This window comes from Sorex fumeus, unplaced genomic scaffold (assembly GCF_029834395.1).
Source record: "Sorex fumeus unplaced genomic scaffold, SorFum_2.1 ptg000070l, whole genome shotgun sequence".
Taxonomy (NCBI): Eukaryota; Metazoa; Chordata; class Mammalia; order Eulipotyphla; family Soricidae; genus Sorex; species Sorex fumeus.
In genome coordinates, this window is record NW_026606127.1 from 8,228,170 (window position 1) to 8,247,740 (window position 19,571).

A 19,571-nucleotide genomic window follows, 5' to 3' on the forward strand; every position below is an offset into this window, starting at 1 on the left:
GAGTCTCACCTTCCGTTCAAGTTGAACTTGTAATAAGGTGGAATGAAATCATCAATATGATCCTCACCTCATCCTTCAGGAGAAAAATCCTACATACATTCAAGGTGGTCAAAGTGCAGACAACACCATTCACCTTTTCCTGGAGATGTACACAGGACTGAGGTGAGAACAGCAAAAGGCTCTATTTTAATGTTCTTAATGAAGGATTCAGGGAACAACATTAAACAAACTCATATACCATCTTCCAAAAGAATTATTTTGTAAAACTGATGCCTAGAGTATGGTAAACGATAATATAGTAAAAACCACATTTTTATTTCTGGGACATTAAAGTTCTAAATCTATTTATTATTCATGCTGCTATGAAATAGATTCCTTGATTAGGAATCATTGTCTGCCATAGGACTGAGGAAGGACAACACTCAAAGTAATAAGAAGCGAAAAATATGGAAAAATTTACTCCTACTAGGTTTGATAACACATATACTAAAATGGAAATGATACAATGATGAGCATGGTCCTTGCACAGAGATAACATGCAAACTTGTAAAGCATTCCATATTTTTGTTGCAAGAAGAATTAACAGGTATACTTTAAGCTAAGACAATCCACACAAGTACAAAAATTATACATAAAGAGAGCACAAATCCCCAAAACAACAATCTCTCTCAATGTCAATGGACTAAATGTGCCAATTCAGAGGGCACAGAATAGGAAGATGAATTAGAAAATTGAACCCAACATTCTGCTGCCCGCAAGAAACATGTCTGAACAATCAAAGCATCCATGGGCTAAAAGTAAAAGGCTGGGAAACAAGTTTTCAAGAAAATATCACCTCAACAAAGCTGGAGTGGCCATACTAGTATCAGACCACATGGACTTCAAGCTAAAGATTATCAGATACAGTGAAGGTCATTTCTTAATGATCATGGGATATGTACATCAGAAAGAACTCACCCTCCTCAATGTATATGATCCTAATGACAGACCAGCAAAATACTTTAAAACAACTTCTAATAGACTTATAGAAAAACATTGATAGTAACACAATACTAGTGGGAGATTTCAACACTTCTTTGTCACTTCTCGATAGATCAAACAGACTGAAGCTCAGCAAGGAAATATTTTCTTTAAGGGAAGTAATGAACAATCGTTGGCTTAGGGAAGAAATCAAAGAGGAAATAAAAAGTTTCCATAAACAAATGAGAATGAGGGGACACGAGCTACCAGAACTCGTGGGACACAGAAAAAGCAGTGTTAACAGGAAAGATTATAGCTCTGCCAGAATTCATCAGGAAGAAAGAAAGGGCTTACATGAATAAATTAGAGCTCAAGATTTTGGAAAATAACCAACAAAAGTAGTCCAAACTAGGCTGGAGGAAGGAAATAATAAAACTTGTACCAGACATCAATGAGCTAGAATCCCAAAATACAATCCAGAAGACCAATAAGAACAAAAACTGGTTCTTTGAGAAAATAAATAAGATCATTAAACCATGAGAAGCCTCTCAAAGAAACAAAGAGAAAGAATTCTAATAAATCGAATCAGAAATGCAAAGAGGGGTATCCTAATAGAAAGTACAGAAATCCATAGGATCATCAGAGATTATTTTGAGAATCTTTGCAGCAGGAAATGAGAGAATCTTGAATAAATTGATAAATTATTGGATTCCAATTACCTCCCAAGGCTGAACTAAGAAGATTTGGAATAATTGAACCTATCACTAACAAGGAAATTGAAATGATCGTCAAAATTATACCCCCAAACAGAATCCAGGGCCCAGATGGATTCAATAGTAAACTATTTCAAACCTTTCAAGAGGAACTGCTTCCAACATTTTTAAGATTTTCCAGGAAATTGAAGAAACAGAAATACTCCCAAATAGTTTCTATGAGGCAAAGATCACCCTAATACTCAAATCGACAGAGACACCACAAAAAAAGAAAATTACAGACCTATTTCCTTTGTGAATACAGATACAAAAATTTTCAAGAAAATACCAGCAAAGAGAATCTAGAAACTCAACAAAAGATCACACACTATGACCAAGTAGGTTTAGCTTGGGGGTGCAAGGATGGCTTAACATTCTCTAGTCAATCAACAGAATACACCATCTCAATAAAATAAAGATAAAAGTCATATGATCATATCAATAGATGTAGATAAAGCATTTGATGAGATCCAGCACCCATTCATGATGAAAAACTCTCAACAAAATGGGAGTTGAAAGTACTTTCCTCAATATAGTCAAAGCAAACTACCACAAACCCACAGCAAGCATTATTCTCAACGGGGAGAAAACTAAAGGCTTGGAGCAGAAATCAATGAAATAGAATTCCAGAATACAATCAGGCACAAACCAAGTTACCCACTCTCACCACTCCTATACAGCATAGTACTTGAAGTACTTGCCATATGATTTCGTTAAAAAAAAAGATATCAAGGGCATCCATATAAAAAAGGAAGAACTCAAGCTTTTACTATTTGGAGATAACATGATACTATACTTAGAAATTCCCAAAGAATCTCCAAAAAAGCTCCTGGGAACAATAGATTTGTTTAGTAAAGTAGCATATTACAAAATCAATATCTGGTACGCCATGGCTTTCCCATATATTAATAATGAAAGAGAAAAAAAGAGATAGAGAAAAACAATCCCATTCACAATAATACCTCAGAAAATCGAGTATATTGGAATCAACTAAAAATGTTAAGGAACTGTACCAAAAAAAAAACCTACAAAACACTACTTCACGAAATAAGAGAGTATATGAGGAAATGGAATCACATCCCATGCTCATGGATTGAGAGGTTTAACACTGTCAAAATGGTAATACACCCCAAAGCTATATAAAGATTTAATGCACTTTCTAAAAGGATACCCATAACATTTTTCAAATAAATAGATTAAACACTCTTGAAACTCATACATAACCATAAACTCCCATGAAGAGCTAAAGCAATCTTTGGTAAAAAGAAGAAGGAAACACCTTCCCCAACTTCAATCCCTACTACAAAGTTGTAGTCATCCAAATACCATGATATTCAGATAAAGACAGGCCTCAGATCAATGGAATATAGTCAAATGTCTTGACGCTGGCCCTCAGATTATTATTACCTAATCTTTCATAAATGCTCAGGAAATATGAAGTTGAGCTAAGAAGTCTCTTCAGCAACTGGTGCTGGGAAAACTGGACAGCAACATGCAAAAAAAATGAACTCAGACCTCTTTATAGTCCCAGGCACAAAGTCAGATCAAATGTCTTAAAGACCTCACTATCATACCGGAATTCTTAAGATATATGGAGAAAAATGTGGGAAGATCCCTTCATGACATTAAAGCTAAGGGAAACAAAAAAGCAAGCAAGCAAGAAAGAAAGAAAGAAAAAAATTAAAAATTAGAAAATAATGCTGTTTGCAATGCTAAGGATCAATCCCAGATCATCATTTTCTTGCGTTTTTGGGTCACACGTGGCGATGCACAGTGGTTACTCCTGGCTGTGCACTCAGGAATTACTCCTCATGGTTCTTGGGGGGACCATACAGGATGCTGGGAATGTAACCTGGGTATGCCGTGTGCAAGGCAAATGCCCTACCTGCTGAACTATCGCTCCAGCTCCCCCCCTCTCCATAATTCATCATCTTGAGGGCCTCAGATTTTTACCTTCGATTTAGAAACTTCATGTTTACATTGACACAGTAAATCGAAACCACAGAACCATTGAATGGCATGTTATAATGGTAGCAGCCATGAGCAAACTTTGATAACCCATAAGTTGTCATGAATGAATTCTGTCTCAGAGGCTTCACTTCTGAGGATACCTGTCACTACCTCCTTTCTGTTACATGTCCGAGGATCAGAATCTACATCAGGCCATCAGTAGAAATTGTCCACCCGAAAGCTAGCCTTCCACTGAGATCAGAATCAATGATCCATGTAACTTGTAATTTTTCATTCATGATTTGTTGACCTTGTTTCAGGTGGAGGCATCCAGAGCATAAACTCAGCTTTCCCGTTGTTTCCACAGGAAATCCAAATACCTAAGAATGTTATCATTTCTGACGCCACTGTTACAGATTTTTTGGAATCCCACGGTAAGATACTATCATTAATGTTATAATATTACTGTTCTCCATAGTTCAGATCTCCCCAAAGAACTCTCTACCCACCTCATTCCAACTGCAGACTCCAGTTTATCATGCTCCTGAAAGTACTTCTAATACTTTCACTCAGGTTCTCCCCTAAAGTGCAAAGGTAAAGTTCATACCACTCCAAGTACTTATTCCTAAACTACCAGAGTGGGCTTGTTCCTCAAGCTTTTGTTCTCATAAGAAGAAATACCGTGCTTCCTTTCTCTATGTCTCTCTTTGCTTGCTTTGTTAAATGACTGTTCTCGCTTGAACAAATATTCCATTCCACCCTACACCTGTTTCACAAGTTTCTGAGTGTTTTTCAGTAAAATCTATTTAGCTTCACTAAACTAAAAATTTTAAAACACCAGAGCATTGTTAAAACAAATATTTGTATCTTTTAAACCACAAATTTTGAAAATGAAAGGTGGTAAAGCAATGGAATACTATTCAGTTGTATGAAGTGAAATCTTCTTATTATTTGTATATAAAATGGATTACATGAGGAAATTATGTTTAGTGACATAAACCAGGCAGAGAAAGATAGGCATCCTACAAGTTCATGCATATGTGGCATATGGAGAAAACAAATTAAAAGAATAAAATGAGACAGACAAACGTCTAAAACATTATTTATATTCTATGATTTATAATTCAATTAAGAATGGTTTCTCATACACATAATTCCAACATGACACTCACTCCTCATTCTCTCAAAGAATAAACCCTCCCTCTCCCCCAATCCCCCAGAATCCCTCACTCTCAATCCCCTGACTCAATTGTGTGGATCAGTTCTCCCCTTACATTGCTCTTGAACCTTTGTTTCTACCTTGCTGTGTGTCTTTACATCCCACGTATGAGAAAAATCTCTCTGTATCTGTTCATTTCCTTAAGGCTAACTTTACATGCATGATATCCTCTAGTTTCATCCAATGTTGAAAATTGCATAATTTTGATCTTTTCAAAGCAATAAAAACAAATTTTAGAACTATGAGACTATTTAGTTACCAGATCGAGAAGTATAATCAAAGTGGAAAAACTGAACTATGGTGAATGACAGAGTAGGCCTTTCAGTAGTGAGTGTAATATGATACATGCACGTTGATTCTGCATAATCCTAAAATTTATGAAATTCTATAATGTAATTCTATAAGGTAATTTTACATAATCAAAAAAGTATTTAAATAATTTACATTTATCTATGATTTTGACGTATCTTTTGTGTCGAACTATCAGAAATAAAAATAATGTGAGATAGAGATATGGTCTATCACTATACTTTTAAACAAGAGAAGCGCTAAAAATTTCTGTGTCTTGATGAACTCTCATATAAATTGACTCCAAAATCAAATTAATATACTCAAGGAAAAATAAAAGTCAACCAATTTAATCTTTTGCCTTCACTCAGGTTCCCATCTGCTGATCTCTCGCAGACAAAAAAAATATTTACTTTATTTTTTTTTTAATTTTTATTAGTGAAACACCATGATGTACATTTGCACATTTACAAATTTTTGTGCTTGGGTTTCGATTATACAATGATCAAATGCCCATTCCTCCGCCAGTGCCCATTTTTCACCACCATGGATTTCAGTATCCCTCCCACACCAATACCCCCCATGCCACCCTGCCTCTGTGGCAAGGCATTCCCTTTTGTTCTCTCTCTCCTTTCGGGTGTTGTGGTCTGCAAAAGAGGCATTGAGTGTCATTCATGTTCAGTACATAGTCAGAATTTTTATTTTCAAAGGACTTCTTGGCGGAGGTTTGGCATTCTTTGCTAGAAACCAACTTCTTTTCTTCTGCTTTTTTTTCTAGAAATATATATTTATACTAAGACTGATTAGTCATGGCACCAAATTGATAAATGTCCCTGTTTTTACTTCAGTTCTGTTTCCTAATTATCACAAATTATTAGCAGTGGATAGAAAAAATTAGCCCAAAATTCGTGGGGGAAAGGGAAATGTTTATGCTTTTCTTAGTTTGGAAAATCCCTGTCACTAGTATAGTGACATTCATCTAAATTTGTAAACACAATGATTAAGAAGAGGTAAACCATGACTGCCACTTCAAGGAAGAACGGGTTTTCAGCAAATATCCATGGTTTCAGAAGGATGGCTCTGGCTTGGATGGGGGGGCAAACATGAGAGCTGTGAGCTACCTGCAGTTAACACATGCTCTTAGGCTATGTGGTGATACTGCTGAGAAATGTGGCGAGCCCGGATTAGGTAGGGTCATGGTGGAGAATGGAATGATGACAAGAAAAGAGAGCAACAGGACAAGATGATAGATTCCTTTGTATAAAAGTTTTCATCTCTAATGTATTAATCTGTGAATAAGAGAACCAACTTTTTATCATTTTCCTGGCAATATATTATCCTTACATAGTGCTTCAGGAAAAAAACGCTTCCCTTGTTAGTTATTATAGCCTGAATATCTGTGAGGTCTTTGAACTCTTTCTATGTATACAGTGCTGATGACTGAAACCAATCTCACTATTTAAGTATCTAAACTGCAATGTTCTCACCATTTAACTAACTAAACTCTGATGGCTCCAAATCTTCTTAGATCAGCTTTCATCTCTTCCATGATATCCAGGCTTCTCTTCCCAACTGTCAACTCTCCCTTTCTTTCTCCCTCTCTCTACCAACTATGGTCTCCCTGCCAAAATTTGCTAAGACAAGCTTTCTTGAAATATAGACGTAAGTTGACTTCTCTTTTTTTTAAAATTTAGGCAATTTTGATTTCAAAGTCATTTATAATGGAGATTTGTCATACAATATTTCAATTCTAATCACACCACCAGTGTCTGCATCCTTCCACCAACAGATTACCCATTTCTCCCTGCATTCCCACCGATTTCATTGACAAACACATTTTGAAGTTTTACTATTTTACTTTGGGTTCCATACTTACAGTAGTGTTGGCATTGGTGGTTAAGACATACACCTCAACTTTTTCATGCTGGCCTTCCTTGATCAATGCCCACTGACACAATTTAGGGGAAATATATGAGAACAAATCATTAAGCTCCAAATTTTTCAAATAATCTTTAAACAATTCTAATCGAAAAGAAAATAGTGGGAACTGGAGGAGACAACCTCTTGTCAGCCTGCAAAGTCTTTTCATTTTTCCACATTACAACAGAAGTAATCAGTGAAGGAGGTCTGTCATCACGCAAGTTAGGTGACCCTGCTGAGGTGTGGTCAACAGGGTGTTTTGTGCTCTTCTCTCCTTCCACCAGAAGTCCCAACCCTATGATTTTTGTCTCTTCAGTTCGCATAAAATGGAAAAAGCTTTACCACACAGACATCCATGTAATGAGCCCAGCCAAGGTGATAAAAATAAATTTCAGCAAATTCATAGGTTCGTCATGGTGGTAGAAACTAAATATCATATTTTTGTATTGAATCTGCAGGAGACACATATTACAAACCTTTTTATGATTCAGTTTCAATCATAGGATATTTTAACACCCAACCTCCACTAGTATACAGTTCCATTGCTAATGTCCCCAGTTTCTCTCCCACCACTCCCTCTCCCAACCCCAAACCCCACCTGACAGCCTGCTGTCTCTACACTATGGCAGGCACCTCTCTCTCTCTCTCTCTCACTCTCTCTCTCATCCTTTGGGCATTATGGATTGTAATACAGAGAGTGAGAGGTTCTCACGTTTATTCCTTTACCTACTTTCAGGACTCAGTTCTCACCCAGAGTAATCACTTCCAACTATCATTGTCAGAGCGGTCCCGTCTTTATTCCAAATTCTCGCCTTCAGCACTTGTGGCAAGCGTCCAACCATTGACCAATTCTCCTGGCCTGTGTTTCTGCTATCCTTGGCTATTAGTCTCATATTCTGGTTTTTTATATCCAAAAAATGGGGTAGTCCAATCAGTATACCCCTTTCCTTCAGACTGATTTCATTGAGCATAATATTCTTCCCTGCACATCCATTTATAAGCAAATTTCATGATTTCAGTTTCCTGCCAACTGCGTCGTATTCAATTGTGTAGGTATACCATAGTTTCTTCTGGCTATTGTTAATAGTACTGCAGATGGTATTTCTGTTATAAATATCATGTTTAATGTAACTTACATAGGAAAATACTTCCCAGGTTCCAAACATACATAATCCACTCACAAACACAAATTTATTTACTTTTTTAAAAAATATAATTTATTATGATGCTTTCTAAAAAACGGAAGCGATTAACAAAAACTCAGGGAAAACATATTCTATAAAAGCCAAAAAAAATAACCTTAAGAAAGGACAACAGGTACGTGTTCTGGCGCCTCAAAAATCCGTTGTGTTTCTTGATATATTGTCAATATCTTTCTATAGCCTTCAAATTCTTCAACTTCATTTCTAAACACTATTTAAAGTTATATTAATTTAATAGGTATAATCAGCTTTATAGAATATTTATTTGATTCTTTCATATTTTGCATAAACAACGTTTGAATTAACCATAGCACTGTAGCACTGTCCTCTCATTGTTCACTGATTTGCTCGAGCGGGCACCAGAAAAGTCCCTATGGTAAGACTTGTTGTTACTGTTCGTGGCATGTTGAATACACCACAGGTACCTTGCCAGGCTTTGCCATGAGGAAGGGTTACTCTCAGTAGCTTTCCGGGCTCTCTGAGAGGAGGAGAGCAATCGAACCCAGGTTGGTCGCGTGCAAGGCAAACGTCTTACCCACTGTGCTATGGCTCCAGCCCATATATATATTTATACATATATATGTGCATTTACACACACATACATATCTATATATTCCTGTTACACGGCTCTTAAGCTCCAAATCATATTTCTTCCTCCTCCAATTCTTTACTACTTCTCTCCCCATACTTGGGGCTCAACTAATTTTCCGAGTGCCCTCAGATGCATTTCTGAGGCCATGATAAAGGAATGCATAACACATACATGCAAGGAAGGCACAAAGCATATGTATATAAATTTCATATGGACATATAATTGTGATGACTAGTTTACAAACTGTATTCGCTTCAAGTACAGAGTTCCTCATCTCTGGATCTGTGTATTCATACTCCATGCACTGTCAAATATCCAGCTACTGTCCACAACTAACTAACAACACTCCCCTACGCATTTCAGTCATTTACTTCCCCTCCTATTAGGACGATTTTGATGTCAGAGTGTAAAGGTTTGATTTTGCTTTTGTTTTATTAGTCCATTTAATTTTTTTCTTTATATTCCCGAAACAAATCAAATATTTTTTTTAAAAAATAAAGGACAGGAGGTGATATCAGGCAACAAATGAAATAATTGATGTGGCTGAGAATCAGCAAGAGTCTTCCAGGTCAGTGTGAGGAAAGGAACATCCAGTTGTCCTTCCCAGCATATTTCCAAAGGGCTGGCTTGGAGGAGGGTACATTCTGGAAAGAACCGCAGGACAGTAGTAGTGTCTTGAACATATAGGGGACTATGTTCTTCTTTGAAAATGTAATGGTATTGACCTCCATTGTAAACCACAACACCCTAAAACAAAGAAAAAGCAAAAGGGAATGCCCTGAGTTGGGGCAAAGTCGGGGAGATGGGGGGTGGGAGGGTCATTGGGTTCCTTGATGTTGGAGAATGTTCACTGGTGGAGAGATGGATACTTGATTCTTGTATAACTGAAAACCAAGTACAAAGGTATGTAAGTCTACAACTGCACCTCATGGTGTTTCATTAATAAAAATAAATAAATAAAAACTAAAAAGTTAAAAGTGCTATCACCTGGTATAAGAAAAAAATGTAGTGGTGTTGACTAGATTACATCAAGATCATTTTTATCTATAGGATGCTATGATTCATCTTTGATTCACTGATTGATACTTTGAAATGTCCCAGTTCATCCTCATTCAGAGAAGTCATTTATTTCTTCGAGTATTGATTTGTACAGGGAATTCCTCACAAAATTCTTTATATAATGTCTATTGAGGGACTCAAGGATAATGTTCTTATTACCATTTTCAATGAAAACAAAAATACTCTTTTAATAAGATTTTCTTGGTTCCCTATCTAAAAGCTAAATGACAACAATAAAGTTTAACTCAATATTTTCTAAAGCGCATTACATTAGTACTTGAAAAGAAATTTTAAAAGACTCTGGGAGAGGGGAAGAGGAAAAGTCATGGATCTATAAGGATTAGTACAAGTCTTTGGGTGTGTGGGGCATGGGAGTGTGTAGAAAAGATGAGATCACACTCAGCTATGTGATCTAATTTCAATATATATATTCTCTAGATACCAGCGATATATTAGCACAGGTGTATTCATATGACTATCATGTACACTAACCCTGTACCATGTACATTCACCTAATCCTGAAGGCTTCACCGACATGGCAGCACTGAGAAGGATGAGAAAGGAGAGGCCGACAAAATCTCAAGGCCGACCTAGGCTGTCACAATGAAGGAAGACAAAAATGATCGTCTGTACTTTCAATGCATGTACGCTAGCATCAGTTGCATCCATCGAGGACCTGATGGTACAAGTGCGAATGATCAAGTACGACATCATTGGTCTGACTGAGACAAGAAGGCAAGAATCTCACTATGCCGTTTTTGACACTGGAGAAGAATTGTTCCTGGGAACTTGCGATAAAAGAGGTGTTGGAGGCGTCAGTGTCCTTGTGAACACAAACTTGACCAAGAGCATTGATTCATTCAAATGAATAACAACCCGAATCAGAAGTTTACATTTGAATAGATGTGGCTCACTGCCTGCAGTTTCTATCTTCGTTGTCTACGCACCAACATCTCATTATGATGAAAGAGAAATCGAGAAGTTCTACATGGAGCTAGAGAAGTTCTATAAAGAAGACCACACCTTCTATAAGATCATTGTGGGTGATTTTAATGCCAAGATAGGACCGAGAAGATCAGCTGAAGAACTTCACATTGGGACCCATGGCCTAGAATGGAATGAACAGGGTGAGAGACTATCTGAGTTCATCATGTCGACCAAAACCATTCATGGTAACACAGTTCCAGAAGGCATAATCTAAACGATGGACATGGGAGTCTCCCGGTGGAAGATTCCACAGCGAAATAGACCACATCATATTCAATCAACGGTTTTGCCTGACAGATGTCACTGTTGTCCCAATATTTCGAACGGTATCGGACCACCGTCTCCTTCATGCAATATTCTACTTCACAGAGCGGGGAGAAAGGGTTGCAAAGTTCAAAAAGAGAACTGCCAGTATGACCACAAACTGGGAACTCTTTGGTACAATTGCGGCAACATGGGAAGATGCCATTGTTGACAACATTGACGAGGAATGCGATCGACTGGTTCAGCACCTCCATGAATGTGCGAGGAATGCCAAAAGAGAGACACAAAAAATCGCCTATCTTCAAAAATTCTTGAACAAATTTGCCAGTGTGGTTTGGCGCATGCCTCAGGCAACCACAAGTTAATGTCCAAGCTCGCAAAGCAGTGCAGAGATGCGATCAAGGAAGACCTCAAATAGAGAAGAGCAGAAGTACTGGTAGATGCGGCAGAAGCCGGGAAAAGTATTCATAACGCCCACCTGTCCTTCGCCAACTACAAGACCAAGATGACTGCCCTCCGATGTCCTGATGGATCCATCACATCCTCCAGAACGGCAATGGAGAAGATTACCATGACTTCTACTCAAATCTCTTCGACAGCCATGTCCACTTGCCGACATACCAAATTCCACAGGATGGATATGTCGTTCCCAAAGTTCTCCCTTCCGAAATCCGACATGCCATTTAGTTGGTAAAGGAACAAACAGCACCCGGCACAGACAAGGTCAGACCTGAGCACCTGAAGAACCTGCAGTCAGTACTCATCAATACACTGGCTCGGCTCTTCACTCGCTAACTGCCTGAAAGCAAGGTTCCGTCCCAATGGAAAACCAGGAGGACCGTAATACTGTTCAAGAAGGGAGACATCCATGACATTGGCAACTATCGTTCGATCTGCCTATTGTCTGTCATCTACAAGTTGTTCACTCGAGTCATCCTAATTAGGATTTGCAGAACACTAGATGAAGGACAACCATGCGAGCAAGCCGGGTTCTGCAAAGGATTCAGCACCATCGACCATATCCACAGGATAACCAAACTCATTGAGGTTTCTCGGGAGTTCAAGATGCCGCTCTGTTTAACATTCATTGACTTAAAGAAGGCCTTTGGAGGTACAGCCCCCCCCAAGGGCCTGGGACCCTCTCTGGACATGCGCAGCTAGATCCAGCACCTAGAAAGCTGGTTTTCAACCCCTGAGCTGCGTGGGACGGGCACAGAGGCAGAGCTCTGGGCAACAAAGCTGAATGGCTCCAATTCCAAACAGGTACAGCCCGCCCCCAAGGGCCTGGGACCCTCTCTGGGCATGCGCAGCTAGATCCAGCCCCTAGAAAGCCGGTTTTCAACCCCTGAGCCACGTGGGATGGGCACAGAGGCCCAGCTCTGGGCAACAAAGCTGAATGGCTCCAATTCCAAACAGGTACAGTCCTCCCCCAAGGGCCTGGGACCCTGTCTGGGCATGCGCAGCTAGATCCAGCCCCTAGAAAGCCGGTTTTCAACCCCTGAGCCGCGTGGGACAGGCACAGAGGCCCAGCTCTGGCAACAAAGCTGAATGGCTCCAATTCCAAACAGGAGACATTCCCAAATCCTCGCCCAGTGCCAGGGACCATTTCTGGAGCTGCGGCCGCATCAGCGGCCGCGAAATATTTTCCCACTACATATGCCATAGGAGCCATAAGCTACCTTCTTAGGTGGAAACTTCTCTATTTTAGCTCAGCCACTAGAAATACAGTAGCCAATAACTCATAAGCCTATCTTAACTCTTACTGCATATCAAGCAGAATAGTAACAGTGAACGTGACAGACTAAACCACACCTCTCACAATGGTAAAGCAACGCAAAAGCCCACCAAACTTTCATATTGAAGAGTCTAGCCCAGATGACACCAACAGTACTCTAATGTTAGACAACCTCTCTGACAAGGAATTCAGAAGGGAGCTACTTAGGATGCTTAGGGAATTAAAAGAAACAATGGAAATCAATGCCAATAGAAGATAAGAGGATCTGAAGGCAGAAATGAGGAAATTGCAATCAGAAATGTCAGACCTGAAAAATCTCATAGGCGAATTGAAAAGCTCAGTGGAAGGCCTCAGCAGCAGAGTAACAGCTGCTGAGAACAGAATCAGTAAGCTCGAAGATGAAGTTCAGAGACTCTCCAGAAAAGAGCAGAAAATGGAAAAGAGACTCACAATTCGGGAATAGATGGCAAGAGAAGATCGGGATGACGCCAAGAGAGGTAACATAAGAATTATTGGAGTCCCAGAGGTAAAGGAAGAAAACTTTGATGAAGAAGAAACTGGCAAAGACATAATTGCTACAACGTTTCCAGAGCTGAAGAAAACTTGTGACCACATTCAGGAGGCCCGAAGGGTACCATCTAGAAGAAATTCGAATAAAAATACCCCAAGACACATTCTGATCAAAATGACCAAAACCTTAGACAGAGACAAAATTCTGAAAGCAGCAAGATCGAAGAAAGAAATCTCTTACAAAGGAGCATTCTTAAAATTCACAGCTGATTTTTCTGATGAAACCCTCATGGCCCGAAAACAGTGGTGGGACATAGTGAAAAGACTCAATGAAATAAATGCCTCCCCAAAAATACATTTCCCAGCAAGACTCTCATTCATAATAGAAGGAAAAACACACAGTTTCACAGACAAACAACAGCTCAAGAACTTCATAGACTCAAAACTGGATTGGCTGTGTACAAGATAAATGCTTTTTGCCCTCCAGTACTATCTCTCTCAGTGCCTTTTGAATTTCCAGGTTACACATCCTAAAGCATGTGGACTTTTTGCCAGGACCCTGCATGATCACTACAAGTCCAGAAACCAGAAGGAATACCTTACATTAATTTAGGCATTTGGGGTCTTTACAACTATTACCATTGTAATCATCAGGTTTCCATTTGACTTGTGCGATGAGTACCTGTAACTTACGGTTCACATACGACTTACTCTTGTGGATGCATTGAAGTTTACCCTCATTTTTGATCCACTTCAAAAATGACAACTTGAGTTTTTTCAAAGAAATGTTTTTGGAAGGAAAATTTTATTTAAACTCTGTGTCTTAAATTGTTTGTCTAAAATGTAGTTACTAATAATTCTTAGAAAAATAACACATACATAAATATAATTTTTCTATTTCATGTGATTTACATAGGAGGAAGGGTAAAGAAAACATAATGAAAAATATTTATCACATAACTGAAAAAGAATATAGATATTAATGAAATCTGGGCTCTGTAGCAAGCAGCATAGTACAGTAAGTTATGGAGAGCAGACCCAAGAGTAGGCCTTGAATAACAGTGGATGTGATCCCAAACAAAACCAAATAAAACAGTACAATAACGTTATTAATAAATTTTTCCACATATACAATATGTAGACAGTATTCTATTTTACAAAAAACTGCTAGCCAAAAAATGGAATAGAAGGTGATTTTTGATTGCACACTTTACCAGTCCATTAAAGAGAAAGGATTTACCAGTAACTACATAACAAAAAGAAAATAGGAGTAAGCGTGATTGTATTTCATAGAAAGGAAATGTTTTAAATGAGTAAAATACAGAAAAGAAATTTCGAAAGTACAAAAAAATATTCTCATCAATACCTTTGAATATTAACCAGCAAACAACACGTGTTAAACATTGCATAGGATTTCTCTTGATCACACAAGACACAGAAAAGACCATTTAAAAAGTGATCACAAAATATGCAAATTTACTTTCAACCCCTAGATTAGAATTAGCTTTATCAACCAGGAAAACGTTCTTCTCAATGTTTAATAAATGAGCACCAAAATCCAATAAAATATCTTTAATGTAGGAAAAATCTTAATTCACAAATATGACAAAAATGTGTAATTAGACCTGTGAGACTTGATTTTTCTTTTTCCTCTTAGGATTTAAAACAGAAGTTGACTATTATCAAAATACTTTCATGTTAGGAAGAAAAAATCACATGAAATAATATTTGTAAAGATGAGAAGCCGCTTAAACCTGGAACCTACTTACCACATAAATGAATCAAATCTCCTTATTCAAGTTAGAATATACCAATTTTTAATTTTAACAGGCAGCGCGTACATGTACTTAAAACCATAACGTAATAAAAGCATTGAAGATTATGTGTCTCCCACCGCCCTAGATAAGCACTATTAGCTACTTATGGGAAACATCATTTCTGAAGCGTGTTTATACTCAAATTGTCAAGAACCAAGTACTGTGTTCTAAGAGATAATAAGGAAAAATGCCAGCAATGATGGCTTTCTGATAATATGCTTTTCCTACTGGTACCTTTCTTTTTTGATTTTAAATCTTTGGTTCTCTTCAACATTCTGAACAAACGTTTTCCTCTTCCTTGATAATCGAAGTCCCTATTCTTTCTTTCTTTCTTTCTTTCTTTCTTTCTATGCTTTTTCTTTCTTTCTTCCTATTTTTTTCTCCCTCATATTGTCTTGGTGTGGATTGTTCAAAGTTTGATGAAAGTGATCCCAAACTTGCTTACCTTAGAGGGCTTGCCTCCCTAATGCTCAGCACTCCACACCTTCCACATGCCCCATATTTTCTTATTACCTGGTTTAAATAGAAAACTCAAAGATAAATGATTATTACTTTGTAATATCACTATATTCAAAATACTGAAGTATAAATACAAGTGAAGAGACCATTACAGAGAACACATGCTAGTATATATTAACAGTTTTTCACAGCATCTATATTTTCTGTTTCTGTAAAAATACTCTCTGATTTACTTGTTTTAAGTGAATATCATGTAAAATTCACTATGAAAAGGAAAAAGAAACACAGAGAATCAACCCTCATATATATATATATATATATATATATATATATATATATGTGTGTGTGTGTATGTGTGTGTGTATTTGAGCTCCTAAGTATGTCTAGAATATAATGTAATCAATGACGAAAAACACTTTGTATGTGACATAAAGTAAGCCAATGTCTAAAGTCACACAGCAAATAACAAAGTCAAGTTAAAATGAGGCTTATAAAATTCTACTTGAATACTTTCTTTCATTACTACGTGCTGTTCTTCCTTGACTGCTAAGTTTAGGGATGATAAATCTAATGACAAGCTTTGAAAGGTATTATTCCTTACCTGACATGGTCAGAGAAGAGGAAATACCGATGAAAGGTAGACGAGAAGAGGAGGCTACGAGATTACGTCTGAACACTGAAGCGGCTTAAGAACACAAGTGTTTAGTACAGACAACTGCTCACTGGTGACTGGTCATTGGTCACTCGTCACTTGCCATGATGATTCAAATTTGTTTACAAACAACTACATGAGACCCCCAAGATTCTACCAGTTGGTGGTTGGTTTGGTGGGAGAATGATCTCATAAAGTAGGCAGGTGAAAGGTAGAGGCTAGCCAATCAGGAGGTCAGAATCCCATTAGAAGACCGGATTGGATAGTGAGTGGGGTAGATTGAAGCAGGCTAGGGAGATGGAATTCTACAAGACGGTTATAACAGTTTCACCTTCGTCAGACTCTTGTGTTAGAAAAATACTCCCATGATACTCAAGAGCTTATCTATTTCATTAAAAAATCAAGAAAATTACTAAATAATTGTTTATATTGCACTGTTTATGAAACAACATTTGTTATTACTAGTATATTTTAGATAACGTTTACAGCACAGCGGATTTGGTCGTTTGCCTTGCAGGAGGCCAACCCTGATTCCGATTCCTCTGCCCGGCAAGCTACCGAGAATATCTCGTCCACATAGCAAGAGCCTGGCAAGCTACCCATGACGTATTCGATAGGCCAAAGCCAGTGACAACAAATCTCACAATTTGGTGTAAGATGTTACTGGTTCCCGCTCTAGCAAATGGATGAACCGCGGGAGGACAGTGCTACAGTGCTATGATTGAAAAAATTGGTGGTTTCTTTCAATATGACAACACTTACTAGGATAAGTTGTAGATGAATCGAGATGTGTTAAAATGTAAATAAAATGAGAAGAAATAGTAAATGCACAGGTATCTTATTTGTACAAAACAAACAGTTGTTCTCAGTTTAAAACTGTAGAAGATAAAGAAAAACATATACACATTTGTGTCAAAATTTTTCAACCTGAAAGAAAAGGACCAAAATCAATTTAAGTAATCAAAAAACAAGCAAAACCAACAAATCCTGGCAATTACTATGATAGGCCAAGGATGAATGTTTTTAATAAATTAGTGCTGTGAAATAAATCAGTATTTAGCTATTATACTTCAATAGTAAAAATAAGCATAAACCATGATCATATAATCTGTATTGAAAGAAGCGTAAATGACTGGTAAACACAAGGGCAAGTTACTCGCAGATGCGTACCAGGTTCTCTCAGAGTGACAACTGGACAATAATTGTTGTTGTCTTATCAACAAAATCCAGTCTCTGTATCTTGGCCATTGATGGGATTACATGGCTCCAGGGGCAGTTCGTGGTTGTAACACTTAGCTACTAGGAGATGGGGGATCTGGTTGGAGGGGGCCCAGTCTTGATCTGAGCACCCTTGGAGATCTCATCCCCCGGTTGCGCACACCTGGGTTCCTCTGTCAGATTCGTTCATGCATGAGGCTCCTTCAAGCTTGGGGTGAGTGGTTTAAAGCGTACCTATGGCTGGTTGCAGAGGTCTTCAGGTGCCGGGGCTCTGCTTGGCACGGTGAGGGAAACTCAACACACCCCCTCCAAGGGACCCTGGTGAAGAAAGCCAGGTGCGGGGTCAGGAGACTGTCATTTTAGACATATTTGGAATTAATTTTAGATCAAAAAGTACACATCATTCAAACTACGTATGTGCTTAGTAATAAATTACTACACACTTGTTCTATCACCTAAGAAACCCCACTCTGCTCAGAGAACTAGATTTTTAATTATAGGTCTGTTTTGCCCGTGTGTCATGACTGAGAATCACTATCATTAGATATGAAACTCACTATACAAAAAGATGCACACACGCTGCTTTGAGTCATCTGTGTTTGTTAATGTGTATTGGCCATTAAACTTCACTGAGACCCATTTTTCTGTCCTTTACAGGACCCTCATGAGTCTCAACTTCCGTTCAAGTTGAACTTATAATAATGTGGAATGAAATCATCAATATTCTCCTCACCTCTTCCTTCAGGAGAAAAATCCTACTTACATTCAAGGTGGTCAAAGTGCAGACATCACCATCCACCTTTTCCTGGAGATGTACACGGGACTGAGGTGAGAACAGCAAAAGGCTCTAGTTTAATGGTCTTAATGAAGGTTTCAGGGAAGTGCATTAAACAGGACTCATATAACATCTTCCAAAAGAATTATTTTGTAAAACTGATGCGTTGATTATGGTAAAAGATAATATGGTAAAAACCATATTTTTCTTTCTGGGACATTAAAGTTCTAAATCTATCAAGCTGCTTTGAAATACTTTCCTTGATTAGGTACCACTCTCTGCCATAGGGTATGTAAGGACAACACTCAAAGTAATCAGAAGAGAAAAATTAACTCCTACTAGGTTTGGTTACACATATACTAAAATTGAAATGATACAGAGATTATGATGGTCCTTGCACAGAGACGACATGCAAACTTGTAAAGAGTACCATATTTTTGTTGCAAGAAGTACTAACAGGGCTACTTTAAGCTAAGGCAATCCCCACAAGTACAAAAATTCTAAATAAAGATAGCACAAATCCCCATAACAACAATCTCTCTCAATGTCAATGGACTAAATGTGCCAATTCAGAGGCACAGAATAGGAAGATGAATTAGAAAACTGAACCCAACATTCTGATGCCTGCAAGAAACACATCTGAGCAATCAAAGCAACCATGGGCTAAAAGTAAAAGGCTGGAAAACAAGTCTTCAAGGAAAGAACACCTCCACAAAGCTGGAGTAGCCATACTAGTATCAGACCACATGGACTTCAGGCTAAAGGTTATAAGAGACAGTGAATGTCATTTCTTCATGATCATGGGATCTGTACATCAGAAAGAACTCACCCTCCTCAATGTAGATGCTCAATGACAGACCAGCAAAATACTTAAAATCAACTTCTAATAGACTTAAAAAAAACATTTATAGCAAAACAGTACTAGGTGGTGATTTCAACACTAGTTTGTCACTTCTCAATAGATCAAACAGACTAAATCTCAGCAAGGAAATATTTTATTTAAGGGAAGTAATGAACAACCGTTGGCTTAGAGAAGAAATCAAAGAGGAAATAAAAAGTTTCCAGAAACAAATGAGAAAGAGGACGCGAGCTAGCAGAACTTGTGGGACACAGCAAAAGCAGTGTTAAGAGGAAAGATTATAGCTCTGCCAGAATTCATCAGGAAGAAAGAAAGGGCCTACATGAATAAATTAGAGCTCAAGATTTTGGAAA

At 38.0% G+C, this 19,571-nt stretch overlaps 2 pseudogenes; both read left to right on the forward strand.

Annotated features, from left to right (window-relative positions):
• The first annotated feature begins 469 nt into the window (after positions 1 to 469).
• Positions 470 to 566, forward strand: LOC130037158 (uncharacterized; annotated as a pseudogene).
• An 18,135-nt stretch (positions 567 to 18,701) lies between these two features.
• On the forward strand, positions 18,702 to 18,798 carry LOC130037047 (uncharacterized; annotated as a pseudogene).
• The last annotated feature ends 773 nt before the right edge of the window (positions 18,799 to 19,571 follow it).